This window comes from Leiobunum rupestre, chromosome 5 (assembly GCF_980474605.1).
Source record: "Leiobunum rupestre chromosome 5, qqLeiRupe1.1.hap1, whole genome shotgun sequence".
In the NCBI taxonomy this organism is placed as follows: Eukaryota; Metazoa; Arthropoda; class Arachnida; order Opiliones; family Sclerosomatidae; genus Leiobunum; species Leiobunum rupestre.
This window is the reverse complement of record NC_143388.1, coordinates 29,514,876-29,527,808: the sequence shown is the minus strand read 5'-3', so window position 1 is coordinate 29,527,808 and position 12,933 is coordinate 29,514,876.

Genomic DNA, 12,933 nt, shown 5'->3' with positions numbered 1-12,933 from the left:
TCATTTAGTCAACCTTGTTCATCGGGAGATGCGACGCAAGACGACAAAGCTATAGCTTTAGTGGCAGTTAACGAAACTCTAATAAACTTGGGAGAATCTCCTGTTAAAAGAAGTAAGAAATATATTCAATTTGAAAGAATTTATATATGTATACATATATAAATACATATATTTTTTAACTTTTGTACAGAAGGTTTGTCATCTCGCCAAAAAACAATTCTAAGCAGGACTAAGTTAAACGCTGTGAACAATTCATTGAAACGCAAATTAGAAGAGTCAATGGAAATTTCTCTTGATGAAACAGACGATAATATGGTTATGGACGATGTTTTTAGAAAGCTCGAAGAACATCGATTATATGAGAATATTTTGAACGAACTGAGAGAGAAATTCAATAACTCCAAGACATCATACGGCGAAAAGCTTCAGATCCTGACCTTGTCACCATTTGGAATACAACGCACAATGGAGGAATTTGGAGCACCAGAATACATGGTCAAACGAAGCAGAAATCTTAAATCTAGTCAAGGAATTCTTTCGCTACCAGAGAAACAATCGAAGGGATTAATATTGACCGAAGACGTTAAATCAAAGGTCGTTGAATTTTACGAAAATGACGATAACAGTCGTATGACACCTGGACAAAAGGAGTTTGTGTCAGTTAGAAACCACGAGACAGGTCAAAAAGAACATCATCAAAAGAGGCTTGTACTGCTGAACCTGAGAGAGCTCTATAACAAATTCAAGGAAGAGCATGATTTGACGTTAGGATTTTCGTCATTTTGTTATCTACGACCACCTTGGTGTGTATTAGCAGGTTCGTCAGGTACACATTCAGTGTGTGTCTGCACCTATCACCAAAATGTCAAGCTAATGATATCAGCTCTACCGTCTCCTTGTCCTTTAAAATGTGATATCGATTTCATGGCGCTCACCGTGTGTGACACTCAAAACAGGAATTGTATGATGAGGGTGTGCAAGGACTGTCCTGGGAAAAATGGTCTACTTGAAAATGAATATTTAACGAACCTTTTAGAAGATTTTGAAAATATAAAGTTCATGTAATGGGTGACAACTGACAGCACAAAGCTCATGACCTTGAGCGAGAGTGTTGAAAACTTTTTCGACTCTTTGGCCATTAAACTACTTGAACTAACGCGTCATCATTACACATCTAAGTCGCAATCTAATTATCTTAAAAACCTCAAAAAAACTCTAAAACCTGGTGACGTAATTGTTCTCGGTGATTTTGCGGAGAACTATTCCTTCGTAATTCAAGACGAAGCACAAGGGTTCAATTGGGACAATTCTCAAGCGACAGTGCATCCCTTCGTAATCTACTTCAGGGTAGTCGAAAACGGAGAACTTAACCACTTAAATTTTTGTATTATCAGTGATACCAGAACACATACAACCAATACTGTTCACAGTTTTTTAACTTATCTAATTCCAAATATAAAAACACGTGTTCCTAATGTTAGAAAGCTAATTTATTTTACGGATGGATGTGCTGGACAGTATAAAAACAAATACAACTTTTCTAATCTCTGTTGCCACAAACAAGATTTTGGTTTGGACGCTGAATGGCATTTTTTTGCCACATCTCATGGCAAGGGACCTTGTGACGGAATTGGCGGAACAGTGAAGCGTAAAACAGCAAGAGTCAGTCTTCAGCGACCAGTGACTGGACAGATTTTGACTCCAACAGATATGTTTAATTTCTGCCTATGAAACTTCGAAAATATCAAGTTCATCTATGTTAAAAACGAAGAAATTGAGCGACAAAAGGAACTTTTAAAAGAAAGGTTTTCTAAAGCCATAACAGTAAAAGGAACTCGAGGGTTTCATAAATTCGTTCCGAAATCGTTAAATGAAATCATGGTTTCTCCGTTATCTAATGACGATTCGCTAACCACAGTTAAGGTTTCGACTTTAGAATTGTCAGATACTCGAAATCAAGAGGCTGAAAACTTTAAAGTGGGAAATTTGGTAGCCAGCGTCTACAAAGGCCAACTTTACGTTGGATTAATTGAGGAAGTATCAGAAGAGTTTGGAGACTTCTTTGTAAACTTTTTGCGTCCCCCTGGTATTTCGGACAAATACACATGGCCCAGAAGGATCGATAGCAGTTGGGTGTCAAGTGAAAATGTTCTATGTGCAATTGAAATTCTTGTAGGTTTACCAAATTCGAAAGGCTATCAAATCAAAGAACACGATAAAAATAAAATTACCAAAGCCTTTTCCATGTATAAAGAAGTTTAAGCTGTTTTGTGTAAATAAAAAATTAATTGGTGTGTAAACTATAAAAATAAATGGTTTTGGTATTTCATTTTGTGTGTGGTGGGGTAAATTTCAAAAATTAATATCTCGAAAACTACAAATATTACTTTGAGATTTTGAGTGATTATTATGTATTTGATAGTGGGAATTTTAAAAATGCTAAAATCGTTGACCTACGACTGAGGTGTCTGGGCAAGGTCAAAGGTCAAATTATTTAAAGGCCCAGATTTTAATGACATTTACGTCAAATGACAACTCTGATTAAATATTCATATTAGGGTGCGCATTGTCTTTAAAATGAGGTATTACATGTGATTTTGCGATAATTATGTCATAAGATATACTAGAAAACATTTAGGGGGTCAAGGCGAACTTTTGAAAAAACGCGTATGCTGTATCTCGTAAACGGCTGAACCGATCGTTATGAAACTGTCAAAATCGTTTTCCTAGGCCCAAAAAACCTTGTATACAAAATTTTGGCGAAATCGAAAGGGGTCGGGTGTTAAAATTAAAAAAAACTAAGTCGTTTTGTCATGGAATGACCCCTATATTATAAACTTCTGATAATAATAAATTACAATAATATCATTGACAATAACAATTTAGTAATTAATGATACCAAATAAATAATATTAAATTTTTAAGGCCAAAATGGACACTTCTCTTATAAGTTCTATATTATAAATTACAATAATATCATTGACAATAACCATATTAGTAATTAATGATATCAACAATTTTATATTCAAATATTTTATAGCCAAGATGGATACTTCTATTATACGAGGTATATTATGAATTATTGGTAATAATAAATTATAATAATATTTAAGGAAATTAATGATACCAGAAATTTGATACTAAAATATTTTATAGCCGATATGAACACTTCTTTTATATGTTGTATATTATCAACTTCTGATAATAATAAATCACAATAATATAATAATAATAATAATCAGCTAAGCTAATACCCAAGGCAACACCCTAGGTCCAAGTGATCTAGCGGCTTTTATTGCCTTTAATGTCAATGAAAATATCAATATTAGTAATTAATGATATAAACAATTTAATATTCAAATATTTTATAGCCTAGAGGACACTTCTCTTGGAAAATGTATATTATAGGCATCTGATCATAATAATTTATAATAATATCAATGACAGTAACAAATAGTAGTAATTAATGATACCAACAATTTAATATTCAAGTATTTTATAGCCTAGAGGACACTTCTCTTGGAAAATGTATATTATAGGCATCTGATCATAATAATTTATAATAATATCAATGACAGTAACAAATAGTAGTAATTAATGATACCAACAAATTAATATTCAAGTATTTTATAGCCTAGAGGACACTTCTCTTGGAAAATGTATATTATAGGCATCTGATCATAATAATTTATAATAATATCAATGACAGTAACAAATAGTAGTAATTAATGATACCAACAATTTAATATCCAAGTATTTTATAGCCTAGAGGACACTTCTCTTGGAAAATGTATATTATAGGCATCTGATAATAATAATTTATAATAATATCAATGACAGTAACAAATAGTAGTAATTAGTGATACCAACAATTTAATATTCAAATATTTTATAGCCTAGAGGACACTTCTCTTGGAAAATGTATATTATAGACTTCTGATAATAATAATTTATAATAATATCATTGACAATAACAAATAGTAGTAATTAATGATATAAAAAATTTAATATTCAAATATTTTAAAGCATAGGCTGGACATTTATCTCGTCGGTATTAGCCTAGCTGATTATTATTATTATTAATATTAGCATATCGTTATTTCATAACTCGTAAAGCTAGTAGACTTATTTTTGATGAAAATCACCTTGGCTATGACGGTTCCCACGTTAAATTTCGACATATTCTTCTGGCGTGAAAAGCGTCGAGCGTGTGATGACTTGGTCATTCCATCGAGTGCGCCGTATGTTCTGAACCCGAAATTTTAAGGAAATAACGTGACACTTTAGAAATGACTTTGAAGCCAGTCATTTTTTCTAACAACTTCCGTTTACATTACCTTGAAAACTTTCATTTGAGAAATGAACGTTATTTTTCTTGTATTTCGGAAGCGATTTCTGCAGCTTCTACTTTCCGCCACCCTCCGTTACTTTTCAAACGGAATTTACATCCTTCAAACGGGATTGGAATTTATAATCAGTAGGATAGTTAGCTACAGCCTACCTATACAGGGTGTCCGGAATTGCTTTGACTGGGAATTTTTCTCAAAAACTACAAGAGTTAGAGTGGCTAAATTTTTAATAAAACCAACTTTATTGTTTATTTTCGATTATTATCTACAACATTTGAAGGTTTTCTTCTAGCATTTTCCCTCCAAAATATTTCGCAACTCTAACTCTTGTAGTTTTTGGGAAAGATGTCAGTCAAAGCAATTCCGACAACCTGTATGTATTATATATTATATTATATTATATTTTTTTGTGTTATATATTACATTTTATATGATGTTATGTATTGTATATTACATTTTATATGATATTATGTATTATATATTACATTTTATATGATGATATGTATTATATATTACATTTTATATGATGTTATGTATTATATATTACATTTTATATGATGTTATGTATTATGTATTACATTTTATATGATGTTATGTATTATGTATTACATTTTATATGATGTTATGTATTATGTATTACATTTTATATGATGTTATAATTATTCATTATAAATTATTATTATGTATTATATATAACATTTTATATGATGTTATACATTATACATTACACATTATAAATTATGTATTATGTATTATATATAACATTTTATATGATGTTATACATTATACATTATACATTATACATTATAGATTATACATTATACATTGTACATTATACATTATACATTATACATTATACATTATTCATTATACATTATACATTGTACATTATACATTGTACATTATACATTATACATTATACATTATACGTTATACATCAAATCAAATCAAATTTTATTGTTGTAAGTATATTCGTTATTTGTTAGATATTTGGGCTAAGTCAACAGTGTTACTTGTGAGCCCTACAACATTTTAAAACAGTTCCTTAAAAGACACCAATTTTAAAAATTGAAGAATTCGAAAAAGCAATCAACATCTTAAATTATACACTTAAAAATAAACATTCATATATTTAGATACATTCAAAAATACACTTTCAAAAAAATATAAAACTTAAATTATACAATAAAAAAATCACTGATATACGCTTTTCATTATCCTATTGTTAGATTTTATTTTTGGACGTAAATAAGAAAATAAATTAATTATACATTATACATTATACATTGCACATTGTACATTATACATTATACATTGTATATTATACAATATACATTATACATTATTCCATTATACATTATACATTATCATAGGGAATTGTTTTTATAAGAATCACTCTAAAAATGAGAAGCACCAGAGTCTTCAGAATTTAGTTCCGCTAATTTTTTGGGGTTCCCTTAAGAAAATTTCGATCTCTTTTATATATTTGAGAAAATTTTTAAACGGTAGTTTAAATTTAAACTATAAATGAATTATCTACTTTTAAAACCGTTAGATCCGTTTTTATAGAATTTTTGGCCCACTATTAAAAAATAATAATTTAACGCTCATATTATCTTTAATTTATACTAAAAACTAATTAATTCCTCCGGTTATATTAATTTACCTCGAGACACGGAGGTAAGAGCCGGTAGCCCTTCGATAATAGCGAAATTTTTAAACGCTCTATTACGCCCTTAAATTCACATTATAAAATACGCGAAATGTAAAATCATATTCATTTTCCAAACTACAATTTACTTTTAAAAAAACCCGCCAAAGATAGGTCAGATCCACATATCCTGAATGAAATGGTTCCGTTGGCACAATGCAGATCCCAAAATGGAAGCGGATGGATACACAATGAACTCCTCGGATGATCCCTCGGCAAAAATGTGACAAAGATCCCTTTATGGCTCCATCATCATTTTGCCTCATTAAAATTCCGGTTCTTTATCGTCCTCAGCTCTTGTTGTGGCCCTAGTATGGTTCAATAACCATCTCATTTTCGGAATTTATTTTCGTTTTCCACGTTTTATCTGTAGGTGTTAGCCAGAATGTAGTTGACTGAACAGAGAATGCGCGGGTAGCATCCTGTAGTTCTCGTGATACCCGGGTGAAAAACCACGTCCCTCCACCTTTCATTGGTGCAATCTTTCCCCATTCTTCCGGTAAAGGAGGAAGACACTCCGATACAATCGCAGACTTTCTCTTTACACTGAGAATATTTTCCGGAAATTCCGGGAACCATTAAAACGGAGGAAGCTGTATATTCTCTGTCAACCCGCGTATATTCTTGGTGTCTCTAATTACCGGATTCGATTTGGGCTGTTTTGTAGAAAATCGGGTGCGAAGATAAATTTCTCATTGTGCTTTGTTTTCTCCTTTCCATTGTTGTAACTACTGATGACGGGGCTTCGGTTATGGATCCCAGCGCGCGAGTTGAATCAACTCCTGGCTATCGCGAATGTGCCCCGAGGGGGTAACTGACCATCAGGTGGCGCGCGCGTTGTTTCTTAGAACGCCAATCTTTGTTTTTTTTAACGCTTTTTCCTGGTATAGAAATCATTCTTGCGAAAAGAAAAATAAACTGTTAAAAGGGAAAGCCTCCTTTTAAATTTAATTTTCAGGAAACGTGAGATTATATAAATGTCTTTATCTTGATCATCGTTAAAACACGATTAAATATCTGCAAGGTCGTTTGTTTTAATTTTAAAGCTGGGCGTGTGACTGGCCTCCTTCTAATGGAGAGCTTGAGTCTAAGCCATAATTTTCTATTTCATCGATTCGTATAAATTAATGTACTTTGTGAAACCAGTATTCGAAATATATTCACGTTTATTTCCTATTAAATTGAAAGAAGTAAAATTATTTTTTCCAGTTTTAATTGAAAGATATGGAAAATATTGAAATGAGAATAGATAAAATAAATGTGATAAAATTATTAAAATGAGATAAAAAAGAAATATTGAAATGAGATAAAAAAGAAATATTGAAATGTGTTAAAAAAAGAAATATTGAAATGTGATTAAAAAAATTATTGAAATGAGATAAGAAAATAAATATTGAAATGAGATAAGAAAATAAATATTGAAATGAGATAAAAAAAAGGAAATATTGAAATGAGATAAAAAAAAAGAAATATTGAAATGAGATAAAAAAAAAGAAATATTGAAATGAGAAAAAAATATTGAAATTAAATAAAAAATATTGAAATGAGAAAAAAATATTGAAATTTCCGGTTCCAGAACCCCCCTCCCCCTTGGGCCTACCTTTGACTGTACTAAATTTCCACCCCCTCTCGACCCCTCTCTTAACATTCACGTACTTCGACCCCCTCTTGACGAATTTCTGGCTACGCCACTGAACCGTTGAACCGTTTTATTAGGTTTTTTTCGCTAATGTAGAGGATATATATTAATTTAATATTTCGTCGATAGGTATAATTTTACGTACTTTATAATAAAGTTTATGGAGCGCTCTATAGAATAGTGATGTAACTGGTTTCAGTTAAGAATATATTTCAATGAAACAATTTAAATTTATCTTACCACGAATCACAACGTTTTTAAAATTTTATACAAATATATACGTATAAAAATTATTATAAATTATTGATGTAGAAGTGAATTTATTTGTATATCTTATGATCTTTGCCGGACTTAGCTGAATATATAATTATTATTATATTTCTTTTTTTATTATTTAATATTTAAAGTCATTTAAAAAGTTAATTAAAGTAGTAACTTAAAAAAAACAATCTTTTTTAATTTCAAATTTAAATATTATTAACAATATTGAGTTAATTATAATTATTTAAAATTTAACGAATCCCGGATGTATATTTGGAATCCGAAACATGACCTTGAACTTCGTTGTTAAAATGGCGGACTATGCAGCTATTTGTAATAATAGATACTTATAAAAGTATCTGACAAAGGTGGTCATCCGGTTTATTTGAACGATTTGAACGGACGAGATTTGGATGTAAGGAAACAAATAGACTATTCAAAATATTTCCAAACAGCATCAGACGTGCCCTATATGTATATGCGGGATTTGAAGTTCTATTATTCATCGCGTTATTATCCAATTTTTTTAAATTGTGGATTATATTCACCGGGAGTAAATTTCAGTCTGGGTCTTTGACGTTTTAGAATCGGTTAAAGTCATTACATTTCGAAAAATCAAGTATTGACGAATGATAGTAATTGTCGTAGAACTGCCCGTTACCCTTTACATCACGAGATATTTCGTGGACGGCATCGTATGCCAGTTTTATTTTTCGGACGCTTAATTACATACATTAAATTTCTGACTGACGAAATTTGTTCATTATTTATCCATTCCTATCTGTAATTGTGTAGCTTCTTTTTAGATTGCTCCCTAATCATCATTATTTGTGCTATTAATGAGGTTGAGACCTTCAACTTGAAATATTTATAGAGTTTTACTCGAGGATTAAATGCACCTTAATTCTGTTATTAAAGAGTTAAATTGTACAGGGTTCTTTTCTGGGAATTCTGCCTTCATTCGAACCAGATATGGTACACCTTGATATTTTAAACGTTTTATTAAAAATTAATTAAGGTCGTTAATATTTTGTCAAAGGTCAGGAACACCTAGACATAATTGAAGCGCAGTATGATAAGGTCAAAATTTTACCAATCAATATTTTCATTAATTTATAATTATTTTATACATACCTCAAATAATTTAATAAAACCATTAGACTACAAGAAATTCTGAATCACAAATAAGCTCGATTGATCTGTAATTATGGTAAATTTTATTTTAATATTGCTGGATTAAAAAGTAGTTTTTGTGTAAATATAGAGCATACAAAATAATTTCATAGCTTCGAAATATCATATTAAATGTTACGTTATGTTATGTTATGTTTTGTTATGTTATGTTATGTTATCTAAAGATTCGCTAGAAGACTTGGGCATAAGGTTATTAATATTACATTACATTACATTACATTACATTACATTACATTACCATTACCATTACAATCACAATCACAATCACTATCACATTTACTATTTACATTCACATTTACAATTACAATTACAATTACAATTACATTTACAATTGCAATTGCATTTGCATTTGCATTTATATTTACATTTACCATTAAATTACATTACATATTACATGATATTAAATGATATGATATGATATTATGTGATATTATATGTTATTATATGATATGATATGATATGATATTATATGTTATGATATGATATGATATTATGATATATTATGTTATTATATCATATGATATTATATCCTATGATATTATATTATATTATACAATATGTTATGTTTTGAGTGTATCCAGTACCCATAACAATGTGCTCACACTAAGATAGTACAATATATAAAGATAAAGATTAGATTTTCAACCAAATGATCAATCGATTTAATTATACGCTGTTGATTTGAAATACCACTAGATGTTTTGTTCGAACAGGATGTAAAACAAATAATTCGGCGTAATCCAAATTCTTTAATCCATCACTAACGATGTTCTCAAATATAGCGAACAGGGTGGAAACCGCCTTGCATTTAGCCCACTTAATTCGTTCCTCCAAACCCGTTCTCAAATCATGAATTAAAGATGAATGTAACATTGAACTAAAAGCGGCCTGCCGTATCCACTCTACAAAATGACTGCTTGGGTTTTCAGAAAATAAAATAACAATAACATCACGCAGTTAGTCATCACTTCTGATAAATAATTAGAGCTTGAATGCTTCGAAACTTAAGAAGAGAGAGTGTGTGTGTGTCCCGCTTTCGGACCTTATTGTCCGAGTTTTTGTATTGTCCGGTCAGGCTAAGACATTAACAAGTGCGTCACGTGTGTCACAATAGGGTTGACTCTTCCTCTTTGAAATTGTAAATATTTGTTTCATAAACATACTATGTGTCTCTTTGAAATTGTGAATATTTGCTTTATAACATACTACATGTACCTTTGACATAATTAATATTATTCTTAGACCAACCACTGTGCCTCTTTGAAATAAATCTATAATATTGCTATTATAACACCCGACGTTTCTTGAAGAATGTAAATATTTGTATTGTAACACCTGATGTTTCTTTGAAATTGAGAATATTTTTGTTTCATAACAACCAATTGTCTATTTGAAATTGTAAATATTATTTTATAACAACTGATTTTTCTCTTTGAAATCGTGAATGTCTGTTAATAAAAGTCAATACATCTCATTGAAATCGTAAATATTTGTTTCACAACACCCAAAATCGTAAATATTTGTTTTAAATTCAGAAATTTGTGAATATAAGCTTAAGGGTTATTCTAAAAACAACCATTTTTCTCGGAAAAAAAAACACCGAAAAAGGTTGAATTGAGAATACATCAAGGTAATCATTTTCAAACTTTTTCGGTTAATGATTTATTTCTCAATAAATATAATTAATTAAAAATAAATAAATAATTTAATTATACTTTATTGATTAAAACATAAGTAAATGAGATTTATGAAATACACTAGAAGGATTTCGCGAAGGATTGGTCTTGCCTACTTAATAACTGCAATAAAAACATAATATTAAAACTGATACAAAAACTAATGTAATACTTTTCTCACAAGCTGAAAGACTGTCGACTTAAGTGAAAAATCTTGACCAGGAACTGTCATACTTGTAGTTGAAAACGATAATAATCTGAACGTTATTATTTTGTTTAAAATTTCTATGTGAAATTCCGCTTCTCAAAGAATTTGCTTAAACAAGCGCTTTTTGTGATTATTTCTTTTTCTGCGACTGAGGTGCCAACTTAACAATCCGAGCACCCGCCCAAAGAAATTATTGTTTCAGTACTTTCCTTTGTATTTCCCCATTCTACCTTGATAAAAAGATAATCTCTAGTAATGATATTAACATAAATTTTCCGCTTCGCTTGTGTGGGGAAGGTTGTACCTCGATTTCGTGTCTTGGTTCGTCTTCCAATATCCAAAATTGACTGTTTTTCGAGCTTATAAGAAATAGACTTTCGAATGTCGTGCGAAAGTACAATTTCTGGTAGCGTTCCCTTTCCTAGCGTAACATCGAAATTGGGCTTTTTCAATTTAGGTGGTTTCTCGGATTGTACCCATCAATTGTTGCGAACTTGAATTGTTTAAACGTAACCATTTATTTAGGTTAATATTTTTCGTAAATATTATTTTATCGATTCAATGATTTATTAAATGTTTTCACCGTTTGGTTTTTGAGATTGAAATTGAAAATGTTTAAAAAAAAATGGTGTTTCTATTTACGTAGTCATCAAGGCGTGAAATTTGTCGCGAATAATTCCGAGTTCCCACTTGACGAATTTTCGAGACTTTCGCGACGAATTTAATTTTCGTCGTAGCTTTGAGCTTTACTAAATTTCACTCGCACGCGTCAATTCGCTTCGCGAAAACTGCATTTTTCACTAAGTGGGCACTAGCCTTAACAATTTAATAATCTATTTTTATTTGTGTTACTACAAGATGGAAATTATGTAAATAATTTGTTTTGAATTATATAAATTTTACATAACTATTCATGGGTAATTTTGCTTGGTAAGAACCACAACTTTGATCCCTATGGTTATTGAATTTAAAAAAAAATTCCATTATCTTTATGACTTTGCTAGCAAAATTTTGTGGATTATCTTTATTTCACCTTTAACTTTACGGTTATTAGATCAAATTATTTTATTTCTCTGAATATATTAATCAAGCATTATGATGGTTTAAAGGCTTACGGTTCTCTAAAAATTCTAGCCTGGGTGCTACAACGACTATAAAAAACCATCACAACAGAGCATACTATTTAATAACTTAATTTAGGTTAATTTCACTAATTTCACACAAACTGTACAAAATTGTGCGTAAAATAAGATTTAAAATTAATTTAAAATACCACTATTCTACAATATGTGTATCTTTTTATGGTACATAAGTTGTATCTTAATTTTTATTTACTAATAACCCACTATATAACACCTGAAATTTAAAATTAACAGTTTTGCTTAAATGTTTGTTATTCGTTTTCTCAAAAAGATCATTGGAATATTTCTTACTATAGTGGTTCAATGATTCAAAATCAACTAATAATAACAATAATAATAATAATAATAATAATCAGCTAGGCTAATACCCAAGGCACCACCTTAGGACTTTTAAAGCCATTAATTCAGGTGGCCGGGTTAACTCTGAGAACAACTTGATTATTGACGTTGTTATAAATCGATATATAAAGGTAAACATGGAAGTTAAACTGCGTGTTTCAATCATTATCCCCGCAAAAAGAAAATCAAATCCTAATTCAGTGTGAAGAGTACCGTTTCCTTAAACCTCATTTTTACATAAGCACGCATAAAATGCATAAATTAATATAAATTTTCACCTCCATTTTGATATAGATATGAAATCGATTATATAAAACACCGGCGGATTTAAACGACCAATTCTAAGTCACCAGCTACTGATTTAATCCGGCAGCAAATTGCAGAATGGGTGAGGACACTAAGGGGGATGAAATT